The 18,689-nt window shown below is 48.0% G+C and overlaps 1 protein-coding gene and 1 long non-coding RNA gene across 2 annotated transcripts in view; both read right to left on the reverse strand.

Annotated features, from left to right (window-relative positions):
• Window positions 1-18,689, reverse strand: part of ACVR2B (activin A receptor type 2B) — a 138,142-nt gene that overhangs the window by 100,870 nt on the left and 18,583 nt on the right. The gene's annotated exons all lie outside the window — the stretch shown is intronic.
• Window positions 554-17,339, reverse strand: LOC128424086 (uncharacterized). The gene is made up of 3 exons (XR_008332923.1): window positions 16,785-17,339; window positions 3,186-3,260; window positions 554-2,845 (listed from the first exon to the last, which is right to left on the reverse strand). It is a non-coding gene; the product is annotated as an uncharacterized LOC128424086 (long non-coding RNA).

Below are 18,689 nucleotides of genomic sequence, written 5' to 3' on the forward strand. Positions count from 1 at the left end.
CCGGAGTGGTACCTATTTATCTACTTGCACTTTGATGTGCTTTCTAACTGCTAGGTTGGCAGAAGCAGAGACCGAGCAACGGGAGCTCACCCTGTCACGGGGATTCGAACCGCCAACCTTCTGATCGGCAAGCCCTAGGCTCTGTGGTTTAACCCACAGCGCCACCCGCATCCCTTAAAAACCACAGAGCCTAGGACTTGTCAATCAGAAGGTCGGCGGTTCAAATCCCCGCAAAGGGGTGAGCTCCCATTGCTCAGTCCCTGCTCCTGCCAACCTAGCAGTTCGAAAGCACGTCAAAGTGCAAGTAGATAAATAGGTACCACTCCGGCGGGAAGGTAAACGGCGTTTCCGTGCGCTGCTCTGGTTTGCCAGAAGCGGCTTAGTCATGCTGGCCACATGACCCGGAAGCTGTACGCCGGCTCCCTCGGCCAATAAAGCGAGATGAGCGCCGCAACCCCAGAGTCGGCCATGACTGGACCTAATGGTCAGGGGTCCTTTTACCTTTACCTCCCCACCCCTCCCCCTACAAGCGCAGAACACCCACTCCCCATCTCTATTTTGCCGCAAGCGCGGCTTATCAGATACTGCAAGAAATCTATGCTATTCTCCTCAAACCCTCCGCCCACCCCCAGCCAGGTCCCCTCAGCCCTCCAAGACGCAGCAGCCGTATTCCTTCAGAAAACCAAGAGAATTTTCCAGGCTGAGTAATGAGAAAAGGCTACGGTTATATACTTTTAAGAGCTACAGGCACCGGCAAAGCAGACGGAATAAAGCAGCCGTCTCAGGGTGCAACCAATGAGTCAACGGCAGGGTGGGAGATGGCACACGGGAGAATCACAGAATCATAGAAATGTAGAGTTGAAAGGGACCCGGGGGGTCATCTAGCAGAACCCCCGCAGTGCATCAATCTCAACTAGATCATACATGGCAGCTGGCCATCCAATCCCTGCTTAAAAACCTTCGAGGGAGACTTCCGCTGTCAAATGGTTCTTACTATCAGAAGGTTCTCCCTGGTGTTTAATCCATGAGTAGGCAAACTAAGGCCCAGGAGCAGGATCCGGCCCAATCGCCTTCTCAATCTGGCCCGCGGATGGTCGGGGAATCAGCATGTTTTTACATGAGTAGAATGTGTCCTTTTACTTAAAATGAATCTCTGGGTTATTTGTGGGGCCTACCTGGTGTTTTTACATGAGTAGAATGTGTCCTTTTATTTAAAATGCATCTCTGGGTTATTTGTGGGGCATAGGAATTCATTATTATTATTTTTTCAAAATATGTTCCAGCCCCCGACAAGGTCTGAGGGACAGTGGACCGGCCCCCTGCTGGAAAAGTTTGCTGACCCCTGGTTTAATGGGCATCACCACTATACCACAACTTTTATGTGTGTTCCCCTGTGTGACTGGCTTGAGTCGTAGTACAGCTGATTTAGTCTAGGAAGCAGGGAGAGGAGTGGGGTGGGGTGGGGAGAGGAAGGGCCACAGAGCTCAGGAGCATTAAATTTCCCATGTACACTTAGGGAGTTCCTGTTATGACCGACTTCTTATACCCTTCTATGGGCCTAGTACTTGGGCTTACACGATCTTGCCCTGCTTTTCCTCGCACTGTATTTTTCATTTTGTTTTTTGCTGGCATTACGGGTAATATTTGAAACACCGCGTAGCGGCAACGCTTGAGCAAAAGATAGAAAGAAAGAAAAGGTTTAATCTTCTGGGAGAGAAGTGCGGTAAGTCGAACCAAAACATGGAAGTGTGCCTGTCGGATTGTGAGGGAATGTACATCCTGAAGCTGGGTGTCTTAAACGTTCTTTGCCAAACCACAAGGAAACGGGCTGGCTTGGTATCGTTATGATGAATTCCTTATTGGTTTAATGCAAAACAAGTGTTTCGTGGGAGAGATTCGTTCTCATATATAGATATGCAAGTCTGTGCTGAACAGTAACAGCACCCTCACCAAAGCGATCATGTTCACGAATGTCTCCAATTCAGTCCTAGATCCTGAGGGATCCTTCACCCCCACAGCTATGCCAGGGGGAGACCGTTTGAGAATTCCCTTATCTGCAACAAGTTGCAGTTAAGAGCTGGCCTAAATAAACGCCTTTCGGCTAGCTGGGCTGCCTTGCACACTCCTCCTGTCCTCTCCCTTCGTTGGCATGGAGGGGTCCTGGCTTGTAGGCTGTTCTGGGCCACTGCCTGGAATACAGTAGGCAGCAGGGTGCCTTGGAAATAAATACTAGGTCAATTATATTTTTTTGAAAAAAATGGAATGTTGGAAAGATGCGTATGTGGAATGTCATAAACCGCATAATGCACAAAGGGAGCAGAGACGACTGCTTTTTAACGCAATGCTGTGTGTTAACAACAACCCTGACTAGAGAACTGATGTCCTAACCCTTCCATTCTGATTCTTTTACTCTCTGTAGTAAGGTATCTCACTACTACACACATACCTCCCTCAAGAATTCAGTTCCTGGGAACCTAAATGTGCATCAGGAAAAAATGCTTTTTAAGACTTTCCTCTACAAAATCTCTCTTGCACCCTCCTTCAAATCACTCTTGGCCGCCGTAAGGCCACCCCACCCCCCAATTTGCAACATGAAGCTAATAGTATTGACCCTACCTTACAGGGCTGTTGCAAGCATTACAGCAAAATAATGTATGTCAAGTGGCTGGGATGCTATATAAATACTATTAGGCACCTTATACTTTGGACAGGCTTCTTTTGCTTGGAATGGTACCCTTTTTAGCTTCACAACATCTCTGTGAAGGATATTATTATAGCCAAATCCCAAACTTTATTAAGCTGCTTCCCCCTGGTGAATGTTGTTGTTCATTTCATTTTTATGCCGCTTTATAGTGGCGCTGTGGGTAAAGCCTCAGCGCCTAGGGCTTGCCGATCGAAAGGTCGGCGGTTCGAATCCCCGCGGCGGGGTGCGCTCCCGTTGCTCGGTCCCAGTGCCTGCCAACCTAGCAGTTCGAAAGCACCCCCGGGTGCAAGTAGATAAATACTAGCGGGAAGGTAAACGGCGTTTCCGTGTGCGGCTCTGGCTCGCCAGAGCAGCTTTGTCACGCTGGCCACGTGACCCGGAAGTGTCTGCGGACAGCGCTGGCTCCCGGCCTCTAGAGTGAGATGAGCGCACAACCCTAGAGTCTGGCAAGACTGGTCCGTACGGGCAGGGGTACCTTTACCTTTATATTTTAAAGAACAAATCTCAAAGCGGCTTACATAACACACCAAATAAAACAATCCAGAACAAAACAAAACTAAACGTCAAGGAAAATATTTCAGATCCTTCTCTACGTGGCATTTTGCTTCCCCCAGTCGCCAGCCTGGCATCCAGAGATATCCACGTGGTTGCAATTGTGCCTGTGCCAGGGCAGGGGTACCTTTACCTTTACCTTTAATGCATTCTAGGCATGTAAAAGTTACAAGCAACATTCCAGCCATGCGAAAAGTCTACACACTCTTCTCCATTCAGGCAATCAGTTCATATTATCATATTGCAGACAGGCAAACGCAGTGCTTGAGGAACTGGTATTGTTATAATGAGGCTATTATTGGATTGTAACTGGAAACTAATAAAAAAAATATTATTTTTTAAAAAGAAGCACTTGAGGAGGACTTGCAGCAAGACAATTTAACAGGTGCAGCCTGGGGAGGAGGCGTGGCCTGGAGAGAGGCCCAAGGGCCAGGGAGAAAAGCCTAGGGGCCGCATTCTCTCCCCCCCCCCCCGGGGCCTGAAGTTGAAAGAAGGTGTAAAGAAGGCCAGAGATACTTTTATTTTAAAAATGAAAACAAAACAACCCACAGCTCTGATAACCAGATTGTAAGCCAGCCTTTTATGAAACCGAAGTCTTATCTTTCCTGTGGAACAAACAGTAAAAGAACAAACAAAACAAGAGGAGATAAAAGGAGCAACAGAGGTAGAAGATGGCCATACAGAAGGAATTGTTTCGTGGGAATTAAATGCATTAGTTGGACTGGAAAGGAACAGGTCACGATCTTTCCTGCTGTCTTTAACCCAGGAGAGCCCCATCGGTTTCAGTTTATCTCCTGCAGAGTTGTGTTGCTGCGACCAAAACGAAGAAACCCTAACGCCACCACCAACTTTTCTGATAAAGAGCTGAGGACGAGCAGACCCGACCCATAACACACACACCCGCCCTCCCGATCCGCCTGAAAACGAGAATATTCAAAACAGCCCAGAGGCAGACTTTTAATATCTGTATTAAATGCATGCAATTAAATGGCAACGTTTGGTAGCCAACGTCTCTGCAGGCAGACGCTGCAGCTGCTCAGCTTCGTCAAGTTCTGCCTGTTAAGAGTGGAAGGCAAGGCGTGGGTGAGGCATTCCACAGCGGCGCAGGAGACGCAATCCCCACAATTCGATGGCATGGCCAAAAGCATGCTTAAGAGAGCTGGGCGTAAACCAGAAGCCTTGGTTCCCGTCCCAAAAACTCTCGGCTCCAAACCAGAGGAGAGAAATACCTCCAGGTTCACGAGGTTCCAACCTCGAAAGTTTCACGAACTGCAACAGGCAGCCAATCTGCTGCACTCCTAATAGGGCTCCCATCAGGACCAAGTTGGCAAAAAAGTTGGTGAGCACTCTGCCTCATCTGAGTTCTTCCCCCATCCCCGATTTTTGCACAGGAAGGTAAAAGCACCTCCTTGGTTTTTGAAAAGACTTTCCTAGCCCAGACAATGCTGGTTTCTCTTAGAAATTATTTTTTAAAATTTAATAGGGTTTAAGGCTGTAATCTTATTCATGGTCACCAAGAAGTAAGTCCCATTCAATCCAGCAAGGCTGACGTATGAATAGATACGTATAGACTTGCACAGCAAACCTGCAAAAATTATCGTGGTTTTTTTTTCTTCTTCTCTTAGCATTTGTAGGAATTTTTAAGTGGTTGGTGTGATTTGATTGTTTATTTAAAAATTGCATTTATAATGATATCTGCAGAAGTCCTGCCATATAAAATATAACTGTGCAATACTGCATAAAGCGCCTCTGAATATTAAGGGCAATAAATAAAATCTTTAAAAATAAATACTTTTTAAAAAGTAAAAGAATTGCGCAACAAGGTTTTACGTAGCTCTAAGCACTTCTTGTTGGGAGGTAAATGCGAAGGGGATGGGAAAACAAGTTTTCTTCACCAGACTATTTTTTCTGTGCAGAAAGGAGGAAGATTTATCCATTCCCCCCTCCCCACAAACTTGTTGACCTGATGCATAACAAAATATAATACTTCTAGAAATCCCATTCAGAGCAACCTGGCTTTAAAAACCACAAAGTTCAAAAGTTAAGCTGCTATAAATCCCTAAAGAAATCAAATAACCGCAGCACTAATTTCACCCCAAAGTCCTAACTGATAGGATTCCAAAGTCGGGTGATTGAATTCTGCTAGCAAGTCGTTTTAGGAAGAAGTCTGGGAAACTCTAAGATGAAGGAGCTTATATTCAATATTGTATAGATGCTGTGCAAGAATCAATCTTCTGAATGGAGTACAATTAACTTCCACTACTTAAATAAAGTATGCAATTAAGGCATGTATCTGTTATAACGCAGCGTGCTGTGAGTTTGCTACACTGACACCTAGTGCTTTTAAAACAACCTGTTCTTAATGCATATTCATATACAGTGGTACCTTGGTTTACAACCATAATACGTAGCATAATTGGCACGTTTTGCCAATGTGACCTCCCCCAAAAAAATGGGTTGTAATCCGAAAAAAGGGACACGCACTTCCGGGTTTGACGTGGTTGTAATCCAAAACGGCTGTACAGTGGTACCTCTGGTTACGTACTTAATTCGTTCTGGAGGTCCGTTCTTAACCTGAAACTGTTCTTAACCTGAAGCACCACTTTAGCTAATGGGGCCTCCCGCTGCCGCCGCGTGATTTCTGTTCTCATCCTGAAGCAAAGCTCTTAACCTGAGGTACTATTTCTGGGTTAGCAGAGTCTGTAACCTGAACAGTATGTAACCTGAAGCATATGTAACCCAAGGTACCACTGTAATCCAAAACAGTTGCAAACAAAGGTACCACGGTACATGGGGAATGAGCCAATGAAATTGCTCATTGTGGCTAACCCCTCCTTGCCTGGCCCTCCCTGAGGTGAGAGGAGTTTATGTAGGCTTCCAGTAGAGTGCCCAGGCAAAATACCTGCCTGAGCCACATAAGACTCAATTTAAGAGCCCTAGGCCCTCAACAATTCGTTGTTAACCTCCAAAGACCTCTTTGTCGCAGGAACACCTCGAAAAGCCTGCGATTCCTGGTGAAGCAAATCAGAGGAATGACCGACAGCAACCTTATTTTTCAAGTAAGGAATTATTTTCTCTCCAAGACGCAAAGGTCATTTCGTGTACGTGAGAACCGTTCGGCTGCAAAATAAAACCGTATGACCTTTGTCCTTCGGAGGCTGCTCCTTACTTGATCCGCAGTGCCGTTGTCTTCTAACATAAAGCAATGCATGCAGTTAGTAATCAAACTTAAAGGGAGGGAGAAACAAAAGGGGAAGAATGCCAGTTCGGAGCTCAGAACAGAAGCTGCCCAATTAATTTCCAGCTTCTAAAAACTACATCCAGCAGGGAGGCCAAATTGCATCTCACAAGACGGTTCCCGCCCTTCCTAACACAGCTCGCTTGGCAATTAAAGCGCAGCTCCTGGACAGGAGATTTATAAAAGTATCCTTGTGGACCACAGAAGGAAACATAGGTGTTATCAGAATGCAGTTGTGCTGGGAGATGTTTGCCCAGCTGGAAACAAGAACGCATGCGTTTCTTGGAGCAGCCAAATTTGAATTTCATTTCAGAATACAGATGTATCTTGTCATTGAGCATGTGACGCTTCTGGCACCGATTGGCGGAGCTGGCGTGATGGCACAGAATGTTGTCTGACAAACATTCCAACTGCTCAGGGAGGAAAGCAGCTGGAATGCTTGCAGTCCTTTTTCTCTGGGGGAAGGGGAGGTTGTCGGGTGAAGTTTTTTTCCAATCCCAACCATGCAAGACTTGAAACATGAGAGTGCCTTTGTAGGGCCTGCCTGAGGGCGGGAAAGAGGTCCCAGGAAAGCAGGAAAGCAAAGGGTCAGGGAGCCCAAATAAAAGGAGTCCGAAGGAAGAGTGCAGAATAGGCATGAGACTGGAAAACAGGGTCGTGAAAAATGGGTAAGTGAAGGAGGAGTGGCAGAAAGAACGAGCAGAAGAAACAGAGGTAAGAGGAGGTTGTGTGCTAGATACAGGGAGAGAGCGCTTGACATATGAAAGGCTGGCGACTGTATTTTTTTGCATTCACTGTAGTGGTAAAGGTAAAGGTACCCCTGCCCGTAAGGGCCAGTCTTGCCAGACTCTAGGGTTGTGCGCTCATCTCACTCTAGAGGCCGGGAGCCAGCGCTGTCCGCAGACACTTCCGGGTCACGTGGCCAGCGTGACGAAGTTGCTCCGACGAACCGGCACCAGAGCAGCACACGGAAACGCCATTTACCTTCCCGCTAGTAAGCGGTCCCTATTTATCTACTTGCACTTTGACGTGCTTTCGAACTGCTAGGTTGGCAGGCGCTGGGACCGAGCAACGGGAGCGCACCCCGCCGCGGGGATTCGAACCGCCAACCATGCGATCGGCAAGTCCAAGGCGCTGAGGTTTTACCCACAGCGCCACCCGCGTCCCTCCCCACAGTAGTGGTAGACCCCAACTAATGGGCTAACTCAAAATAAAGCAGCTTCCTATGTTGTTCTTGGGACACGGGTGGCGCTGTGGGTTAAACCACAGAGACTAGGACTTGCCGATCAGAAGGTCGGCGGTTCGAATCCCCATGACGGGGTGAGCTCCCATTGCTCGGTCCCAGCTCCTGCCAACCTAGCAGTTCGAAAGTATGTCAAAGTGCAAGTAGATAAATAGGTACCGCTCTGGCAGGAAGGTAAATGACGTTTCCGTGCGCTGCTCTGGTTCGCCAGAAGTGGCTTAGTCATGCTGGCCACATGACCTGGAAGCTGTACGCCGGCTCCCTTGGCCAATAAAGCAAGATGAGCGCCGCAACCCCAGAGTCGGTCACGACTGGACCTAATGGTCAGGGGTCCCTTTACCTTTACCTTATGTTGTTCTTAGCAGTAGCCAATGATACGGACTGGGAACTGAGGAATGCACAGAGTAAAGTACCGTATTTTTCGCACGATTGGACGCACCGGTCCATAGGACGCACCTAGATTTGGGGGGGGGAAATAAAGGGGAAAAAATTATTCCCCCCCCCGCCAGGCGCGGGGCTGGGGCGGGGGAAGCCTGAGCTTCCCCCCCCCCAAGAACGGGACCCAGAGCCATGCCGAAGCTGCGCGCAGCTTTGGCATCGCTCTGGGAGCTTGCGGGGCTGGGGGAGGAGGAAGCCCTCCGCCAGCCTCCAAACCATGTCGGGAGACAGCGGGATGGCGCGCTGCGCCTCTCCCGCTATCTCCCGAGTTTGCTGGGCTGGCGACGGGGAGGAGCCGGCTTCTCCCCGTCGCCAGCCTTCTAGCCAAGTCGGGGGACAGCGGGAAGGGCGCGCTGCGCCTCTCCCGCTGTCCCCCGAGTTTGCAGGGCTGGCGACGGGGAGGAGCCGGCTTCTCCCCGTCGCCAGCCTTCTAGCCAAGTCGGGGGACAGCGGGAAGGGCGCGCTGCGCCTCTCCTGCTGTCTCCCGAGTTTGCGGGGCTGGCGACGGGGAGGAGCCGGCTTCTCCCCGTCGCCAGCCTTCTAGCCAAGTCGGGGGACAGCAAGAAGGGCGCGCTGCGCCTCTCCCGCTGTCTCCCGAGTTTGCGGGGCTGGCGACGGGGAGGAGCAGGCTTCTCCCCCCGCCAGCCTTCTAGCCAAGTCGGGGGACAGCAGGAAGGGCGCGCTGCGCCTCTCCCGCTATCTCCCGAGTTTGCGGGGCTGGCGACGGGGAGGAGCAGGCTTCTCCCCCCCGCCAGCCTTCTAGCCAAGTCGGGGGACAGCGGGATGGCGGCGTTCCGCCTCCCCGCTCTCCCCCGAGCTTGTGGGGCTGGCGGTGGGGCTCTCCTGAAGCCTGGAGAGCGAGAGGGGTCGGTGTGCACGGACCCCTCTCGCTCTCCAGGCTTCAGCGAAAGCCTGCATTCGCACCATAGGACGCACACACATTTCCCCTTCATTTTTGGAGGGGGAAAATTGCGTCCTATAGTGCGAAAAATACGGTAATAAAAAACACATACTAAGTTGTACTATGTGTGATGGGAAGGAGGGCAAGAACTCTATTGTGGGGCTGCCGTTCAGGGTGGCAGCCTTGAGAGCCTTGCAATATGGAGTTTTGCCTTCATTTACAGATAGGAAAGAGATTTCAGGGACTCCTACGCCGTGACCTCTGAGAAGCACTGCACATAATCACACTGCAAAGAGCACTTCAAGCCTTTCTATGGGACAAGAGTTGCTTTTCCAACGATATATTTTGCATTTTCCTTTGTTGGAACGCTGGATTTTGCGTATGGCTGTAAAACTGCTACATCTGGACAAATGCATGGCTCCTTCCTAAAGGGTCAGTCTTGCACATACTTATACACTGTCGCAGGTCCCATTGGTTTCTTCAGAACAAGCATGCATAGGATCAAGTGTTTTCTTCTTCTTTTTTCAGGGTGCAATCCACTATCACAAATAATAAGACATACCAGTTGCAATATGACAGCAGACAGCTCAAATAAGCAAAGCCACAGCCAAGTAGGGGTGGGGAACCAAGTACAGTATGCCAGCAGGCCTTCCAAAGCTCCATTAAAAACCCACAACTTATCATGTTAGGACGAAGGCTTTCTAATATCAGAAACCTATAAAATAATTCTCATAGCATCAGCTTCAGCCAAGTCCAATATTTTTCCAACTCTAAAAGCGGCCCCTGAGAGAAATTTAGGTGGACATGGAATATGTGTTTTAAGAGGTTAGTGTTTTAATTTTTAGGATTTCCAGATACCGCAGAAATTATGTTCGGTCTAACAAGCAAGTTGTCTTGGAGAAAGAAAGAAAAGAAAGGAAGGGGGGAGGGAAGGAAGGATGGAAGCTCATGCTGGGCTGGTTACAGCACAAGTTGATTAATAATTGGGGGAGGAGACCCATCATCAGCATATCTGCATTAGAAATTTCTTCCACCAGCGCTATACATGTTGCAGCTAATACTGTATCTATCTAGCTATGGAGAGCTGCCTGATTATTGAGGAGAGGAAGGAGAACAGACATCCCAAAAGTCACCTGGAGGAAAAGATGGGACATTGCTAAGAAGCAAAATTTTCAACACAGTTTGAGAGGTCCGGAGAATGGGCCTTTTCTGTGATGGCTCCCCATTAGTGAAATGCTCTCCCCAGAGAGACTTGCCTGGCGCCTCCATTATAAATCTTTAGGTACCAGGCGAAAACGTTCCTTTTCAACCAGGCATTGGGCTGATTAACATTCTATGTCCTTTAAATGTGTTTTTTTGGGGGGGAATTACTGCTTTGTTTTGTTCTGTTCTTGTTTTTATTATGTTTTTGGTGCTTTTATTTTATTTATGTTGTGAACAGCCCCAAGATCTTTGGATGAAGGGCATTATACACATTAAATAATATTTTTTTAAAAAAACCTGGTGCCTGTTGTCCTCTTCCTTCACCACCATACACCACTCCAACCCCGAAAACCCTGCAGGGTTGCTGCTTCAAGGATATTTCACTCCCTTTACAGTGTCCACGATGTACCTTGTTCTCCTATTTTGTGGAGGGGGGGTGGGGGGGAGGCGCTGTGCAGACCTGACCAGACTAGTTTGCCTTCTTTACCCCATAAGCAAAAAGCCACTTGCGCTTTCTAGCACTTGACACAGCTGATCTAGGGTTGCAAAACTTCCACGTTTAACGAGATTTCATTGTGGCAGTGAAAGAGAGAATTTTAACAAGTGAAATTTCTCCTGTCTTTATGACACAGTTGCACAAGGCCACACTCTCCACTCTTCACCCTTCCCTTTTTTAAAGACAACTCCAAACCCAGTTGAAACCCACCACTTTTATCTACAGGGTGGGTTATGGATTTCTCATTTATTTTGGGGGGGGGGGCATCCGGACCTACAGAGATCCACAAAAGCATTTGGCCTGTTGTGTTTAAAAACAGTGTCCAACCTATGAAAACCCTGTGTTACAAAGGAACTGAATTGTTTCTCCGGCTTAGTTGCAGAGCTGAAGCACAAAATACCAAAGGTCATCTCTGTTAGCAAACTCCAATCTTTGCCTGTGACATTGAAATCTGTATCTAGAACATATCTATGGGTGCCTTGGCCGCAAAGCCGTTCAGAGCACCTACAGTTTCGACATCACGAAGGCTTTTCTTTCCAAATGAAGTGAATAAGCGAACAGCCCAAACTGTTCAGTGCTCTGCCTTAAAAAGGCCTACTTGCTTTTAGGGATTCTGTAGGGTATATGGGGTGGGACGTGGGTGGCGCTGTGGGTTAAACCACAGAGCCTAGGACTTGCTGATCAGAAGGTTGGCGGTTCACATCCCCGCAATGGGGTGAGCTCCCGTTGCTCGGTCCCTGCTCCTCCATTGAAAGCATGTCAAGTGCAAGTAGATAAATAGGTGGGAAGGTAAACGGCGTTTCCGTGCGCTGCTCTGGTTCGCCAGAAGCGGCTTAGTCATGCTGGCTACATGACCCGGAAGCTGTACGCCGGCTCCCTCGGCCAGTAAAGCGAGATGAGCGCCGCAACCCCAGAGTCGGTCACGACTGGACCTAATGGTCAGGGGTCCCTTTACCTTTTAGGGTGTATGGGAGGTTAGGAAAAATGACCACACTGTCAAAGTACGGCCTAGTTTAATGCTTCAGCCCGGTTTGCGAAAAAAGCAATCAAGGGGCGACATCTTATAACACAACTGCCTAGAAGCTGGTCGTGTCAATCGGCTCACAGTGCAGTGCCAACAGTTCTCCCAGCCCAGTGCAACCAGTTCTTGTTTCCAGCGGGCACCAGCATGGTGAATAATTATGAGAACCACTGCAGCAATCTTCTGTTTGCACAGGTCAGAGGTAGTCAACCTGGTGCTCCTCAGACACTGCTAGAAGACTACAGCTCTCCCATCAACCTTGGCCACTGGCCATGAAAGTTGGGAGTGGCAGGAGGGAGTCCGACAACACTTGGAAGGAACGATGTGAATCTGGAATGAGTGAACCAGGCCTAAACAATTCAAGCAGGAAAGGTGGGCCATGACATGTCTTTCTGTCTGTAGAGGGCATCTGGGGCTCCCATAGCAAACCACTAGGTTGACAGAGCTATGGCGGTTGAGCACATGCATTTATGCTTCAGAAGGAAGAGGAGACAGGAGCACATTTTGTGTGGCCTGCTTTCAGCACATTCTGGTGGTATCTGCAAGGAGATTTGCAGGAGGGCAGCAGAGGTTGGCAACAAGGAGAACCCCCTACGCTTGCTGGGATTACAGGAAAGTAACGGGCTGGTGAGTGGGAGATGCAAAAGAGGGGTGTGTAGCTGTAGCCCTTCCCTCCATGTTATTATGGACTGCATTTGTTACCCTCCCTACACCATGAGGTCCCCGGGGCGGGTTGCAACGTTGTAAAAATACAGTATTGAAATCAGTGAAAGCAATTTTCTGCCTTGAAATTTTGGGGAGCAGCACTTGGTGGGTCCTTCACTTAGGGCTCCACAGCCCACCTAACATTGCACCGCAGTCCAAGCATGTGGGGCGTGCGCACACACACACTCACTCATTGCAGTCAGAAGCCAGCAGCTTTTCAAAGCCAGCAGAGAGCAACAGCTTAATATACAGACACCTGTGGAAGTGGAGTGAAATGAGGGAGGAGAGAGACAGCGCAGCTGAACAAAGCCATTATATCCCAATTTCACATCCCTGCAACACGAGCAGCTAGCAGGTTGCAGGAATTTAAACACACATCAGCCAAATTTTACACCTTTCGGATGATTACTTGAGAGCTGTTTGTCTCTGTACAAGAGGGAAGAAGAAACGAGAGTGACATTTCATCAGAGCAAAGAAATCCCCCCCCCCCGCCCCCATTAACTGAGAACCTTCTCCGCAGAAATACAGAGAAGGCTGCAATTACTGCTGACAGTGTTTCTAAAGCTTGCAGGAATTTGGGGGCTGAAATAAATGGTTTCTTTCTCCTTCAGAAACATTCCGGTATCTAGGTTTAAAGTCTGAGCAAAGAACATATTTGAGATAAGGCATTTTGAAACTCTCTCTCTGTGTGTGTGTGTGTGTGTGTGTGTGCGCGCGCGCGCGCGCACGGGCATCCGCACTTTTCACTGCCACCAATCAGAGACTGGGAAAGAGAGGGCAGTTATAGACAGAACTCAACCAGGAAAGAATTTGGATACACGGTGAAGGAGCAATGCAGTTTATTCCAAACATTCGCAATCACACACCAGGATCTTGTTATGTGAAGCACTGGTAACGAAAAGGGTGGGATCTGTGCTTGCAATGGTAAGTTTGAAAAGGAGAGTTAGAGCACAAAACGTCTTCTAAGAGTTATGTGCATCAAGAGTTATGTTCCCACATCCTTGACCCACTCCCTTTGTGGAGCAGGCTTCCCCAATCCTGGGTCTCTCCAGGTGTTTTCGACCACAGCTCCCATCAGCCCTGACCACTGCCCACGTAGGCTGGCTGGAAGTTGTATTCCGAAACATCCTGAGGGCACATTAAGGAACGTTTCTTTCTGAGACAAGAGCAGAAATGTTGGCGTTTCCCACAATACTGACACTCTGAAATTTATCTTGGGGACAACCACATTAGGGAAAGCTGCTTGCAAGAAAGAGAGGGGAAAAGTCAGCATTTTCCACAGTTCTGACAGTCGCTGAACTTGCTTGTTTCAAAGTTTTTGAAGAAAGCTTAGAAAAACCGCCTTTTTCCTTCGGAAGCATCCAAATGCCACCTTCAGGAAACTGCAGTGTGTAAATGATGTGAATTTACAAATTTGCTAATCAATGAATTAGCTAAAAGCCAGAGAGTTAACCAAGTTATTAAAAGGCCATTTTAACTGGTTGGACAGACCAATTAAATTAATCTCCCTGCATGTTTACCTACAGCTACTGAATTGGGGAAGGGATGAGGGGCTTACAGCACAATCCTACTCAGAGTTAAGTTTGTTTAGAATTGCAGTCTTAATGACAAAGGAATAGAAGACCCTGCTGCCTGGGTCAATGTGTCTGGCTGTTAACCAGAAGGTTGGTGGTTTGAGTAGGCCCCTTTCCCTTTCTACAATTCTATGATTCTGTGACCCACGACCAGAAAAGGTTCGGCTTACAGGACTGCAAAACAGAGCCTTTTCAGTGACTGCACCCCAGTTGCAGAATTCTCTCCCAAAGGGATGTGAAACAAGCCTCAACCCTGATGGGTCTTTGGGATGGCAGTGAAAACATTATTATTCCATGTGGCTTTTTAATGTTTTTTAAACATATGAATGAAGGGTTTATTTTTTGGGGGGGTGACCTTGCTCCTTTTCATTCTAAGTTCTAATTTTTGTTAATTCATGTTCTTTTGCTTGGTTTTATTACAAGACTTAGTTTATACATATACATATATACATATATATATAGTCTGAAAACCCCCAATAATACTGATTTGATCCTATGGAAAAGGTTCTAAAAAATATTAAAATCTAGCTTGCTAACACTTCTGAATTTAAGAGGCTTAGGCTAGAATCCTATGCATACTTATCTCCTGCTAAGATCTAGTGAATTAAATGAAACCACCTTTCAAATAAATGCCTTTTAGAATGAGGCTGCTGGAAGCCTGAAATGTCTAGATAGGAAATGAACTGAGAACAATCTTCAACAGGAGTTGCTATGAAATAATGCTTTTGTTTAATTATTAAGACTTGGGTAGGCAAACAGTAGATCCCAATGGGCAGAGAACAGCTGCTAGCTCTAACAGAAAGCCATTCACGTTCCAATCTTGGAACTCTGAAATTCTACCAACAATAGCTGTAAAATGACTCTAGTGCAACTCGGGAGTTTTCAACTAGCTTTCATATTTAGAAGAGCTATTTTTAGCTAACTTTGGTTTGTCAAACGTTAGCTTTGAAGAGTTTTACACTTCAGCAACGTCACCTGCAAATAAACAAGTGAGGGTATCTTGCTTTTTTTTAAAAGGGAAAAAAAGTTTGCATAAAAACACTCCAACCATCTCTCTGTCTCCTCCGTTTTTATTCTTTCACCACCAATTCATTCAGGTTTGTTCACTCTTTGCTGGCACATCCTTGTCAATCGGAAAAGGCAGATGAGCACGTGAACATTGCAATCCTATGCACACTTAATTGGCCGTGAGCAACATTAAACACAGTAGTGCTTACTGTGGAACATGCATAAAACTGTACAGGCAGTTTGCCCTTTATCAGACGCACCTTTTTCTTTTACCAGTATAGAGAAACACATGCATTACCAATCCATGATTTGCACTGAACCCGGGTATTTTGCTCCCTAGTAATGAAAGTGCCTTTTATTTGACTCAGCAAGCATTCACTTTAGTTACACTTTCATCCTTCCACATTTCTACAGTCTCGTGACAAAGAGCTCCATACATTTCTAAAACGTAAAACAAACGCCTTGCAATGGTTAATTCTAAGCCTCCGAAATGGCGCCCTGCTTGCAAGAAATCCACACAGGCTTCAGGGAGCCAAAGGAGGAGCGCCCCGGAACACGTGCAGAGTTCTGACATCTCATTCTCTGACCCGGTGAGCCTCACTGAGCCAGGAAGGTGCCCATCTGAGCACACGAGCCGATTAATTAAAGGCCACTTCATACATTACATAGCAACAATCCTTATATACCACCCACGCTGGCTCATCGAGGCGCCACAAACTATCACGAGTCTCTTGATGAGCGGACCTGTGTAATAAATGCATTTCTAAACGCCTGCCTCTTGCATTCGTACTCGCCAGGTTTAATTAAGCGTACGCTGAAGATATACAGCTACCGGTACTTTATATGGAACGAGACCAACAGACCACAGTCCTGCCAGTTCCAAGAGGCCAGGCCTTTTCCCACAACAAAATTCTGCTGAAAAACTTGCTCTCTCCAGGGACCTTATGCAAGTTTGTTTCTTCTCATCTCCAGAGCAGGAAAGTGGCCTTGGGAGGTGGTCTTTTGCTTTGCCTAAGAACTTATTCATACACAAGGCTTTCTAATGGGCCATAGCTCAACGGTACAGTACAGGCTCCAATCATGAGCCCTAGGCAGTGTTAGAAACTCAGACATATAAGCTAATCGCCAAATGGCACTTTAAACTGAGGTTACAGCCAACACAATGGAATGTATAGGCACCATTTTCCCCCTCTGTAACGCTTACTGTTGTTAACATTAGTGCTATTATTATTGGCAGAAGCTAGGACAGAGCAATGGGAGCTCACCCAGTCGCGCGATCCGCCGACCTTCCGATCGGCAAGCCCAAGAGGCTCAGTGGTTTAGACCACAGCGCCACCCGCTCCCTAGCACTTCGAAAGCACACCAGCGCAAGTAGATGAATAGGTACTGCTGAGGCGGGAAGGTAAACGGTGTTTCCGTGAGCTCTGGTTTCCGTCACAGTATTCCGTTGCACCAGAAGCGGTTTAGTCCTGCCGGCCACATGACCTGGAAAGCTGTCTGTGGACAAGCGCTGGCTCTCTCGGCTTGAAAGCAGTAAGAGCACCACACCCCATTGTCGCCTTGGACTGGACTTTACCGTCCAGGGGTCCTTTACCTTTTACCTTTATTAATAATAATAATTTCATTTTTATACCACTTTATATTTTAAAGAAAAAACCTTGAAGCGGTTTACCACACATTAAAACATCAAATAAAACAAACTCAAGGTTCAAGGAAAATATTTCAGATCCTTCTCTAACTGACATTTCTCTTTCCCCATATTTATTTACATACGTGATTTATAGAGCTGCCCCATAGCAGACGAACTCTAGGAAGCCAGTGTGGTGTAGTGGTTAAGAGTGTCGGACTAGGACCTGAGCGATCAGGGTTCAAATCCACACTCAGTCATGAAGCTCATTGGGTGACCTAGGTAGGCCCAGTCGCAGCCTCATAACCTACCTCACAGGGTTGTTGTAGAGGTTAAATGAGGAGCGGGGTGAACCATGTACTCCTTGGGAGGAAAATGTGGAATTAAAATGCAATGAATAAGCTCTTCTGCTGAAAAGCTGACCGGATTGCGCTAGGCGGACCGATGGCCTCATTCATACAGAAACCTGCCTTACATTGAGTCAAACCAATGGTGCATTTAGCTCAAAACTACAGTGACTGGAAGCGTCTCTCTTGAATTTCAGCTGGGTCAAACCTGGGACCTTCTGCATGTAAAGCACAGTTTCTCCGCCACTGAGTTACAGTCCTTCCCCAAAGGCCATACATTCATAAGTACCGTATTTTTTGCCCTATAGGACGCACTTTTTCCCCTCCAAAAATGAAGGGGAAATGTGTGTGCGTCCTATGGGGCGAATGCAGGCTTTCGCTGAAGCCTGGAGAGCGAGAGGGGTCGGTGCGCACCGACCCCTCTCGCTCTCCAGGCTTCAGGAAGCTCTGCGCAACCCTCGGGAGACCGGCACCACTTCGCGTGCGCCTCCCGATGGCTGCGCAGAGCTGCCTGCTGTCCCAGGGCTAGCACAGCTCTGCGCAGCCATCCGGAGCGGGGCACGAAGTCGCGCCCGCCTCCCGATGGCTGCGCAGAGCTGCCTGCTGTCCCGGGGCGAGCGCAGCTCTGCGCAACCATCCGGAGCGGGGCGCCACTTTGCGCCCACCTCCCGATGGCTGGGCAGAGCTGCCTGCAGTCCTGGGGGGAGTGCAGCTCTGCGCAGCCATCCAGAACGGGGCGCGAAGTCGTGCCCGCCTCCCGATGGCTGCGCAGAGCTGCCTGCTGTCCCGGGACGAGCGCAGCTCTGCGCAACCATCCAGAGCGGGGCGCCACTTTGCGCCCGCCTCCTGATGGCTGCGCAGAGCTGCCTGCATTCCGAAGCCTGGGGAGACCTGCGCGACTTACCGCTGGCCTCCCTAGGCTTGTGGATAGCAGGCTGTTCTCGGGGCTGGGATTGGGGGAAGCTCGGGCTTCCCCCGCGACAGCCCCGCGCCTGGGGGGGAAATAATTTTTTTTCTTTATTCCCCCCCCAAAAAAAAACTAGGTGCGTCCTATGGGGCGGTGCGCCCTATAGGGCGAAAAATACGGTATATACCCATCATACCTGGATCCGAAACCACCTTGGGAACCTTTGCGTTCCGTTAGAGAAGGAAAGGTGAACTTAAATAAATGGAACTGCCTTCTTAAAATCGCAAATGGAACTCCTACACTCAACCAAACTGTATTTCTGCATGATTGCTGTTTTCAACCAAAAAAGGGAAATGTCAAAAAGTGGGGAGAGCGGGGAGGGAAGGGTACAATTAGTATATTATAGCAGATTATTGTTATTACCAAGCAACCGCAAGATGTTTTTGGAAAGTTTCAAGAACTGCTGGGTGCTGCCAAACAGATGTGTGAGCAATCAAAAATACCGGCATATTGACTTGAGAACATGTGTTGTCTCGGCTGCAAGAATTCATGGTTTGGGAAGAGGAGCCATTCCAGTCCCTGCCCTTCATTCCTCCCCCCACCCAAAAAAGCCATATTTTTTTTACATAGACTGGTGTGTAAGAGAGACATAGCAAATCCATTTCAGGCTCAGATTTTACTAAAGCAGAATGCTGTCCAGTGTCTGCAATTAACTGCAACTTGAG

This window comes from Podarcis raffonei, chromosome 12 (assembly GCF_027172205.1).
Source record: "Podarcis raffonei isolate rPodRaf1 chromosome 12, rPodRaf1.pri, whole genome shotgun sequence".
Classification (NCBI taxonomy): Eukaryota; Metazoa; Chordata; class Lepidosauria; order Squamata; family Lacertidae; genus Podarcis; species Podarcis raffonei.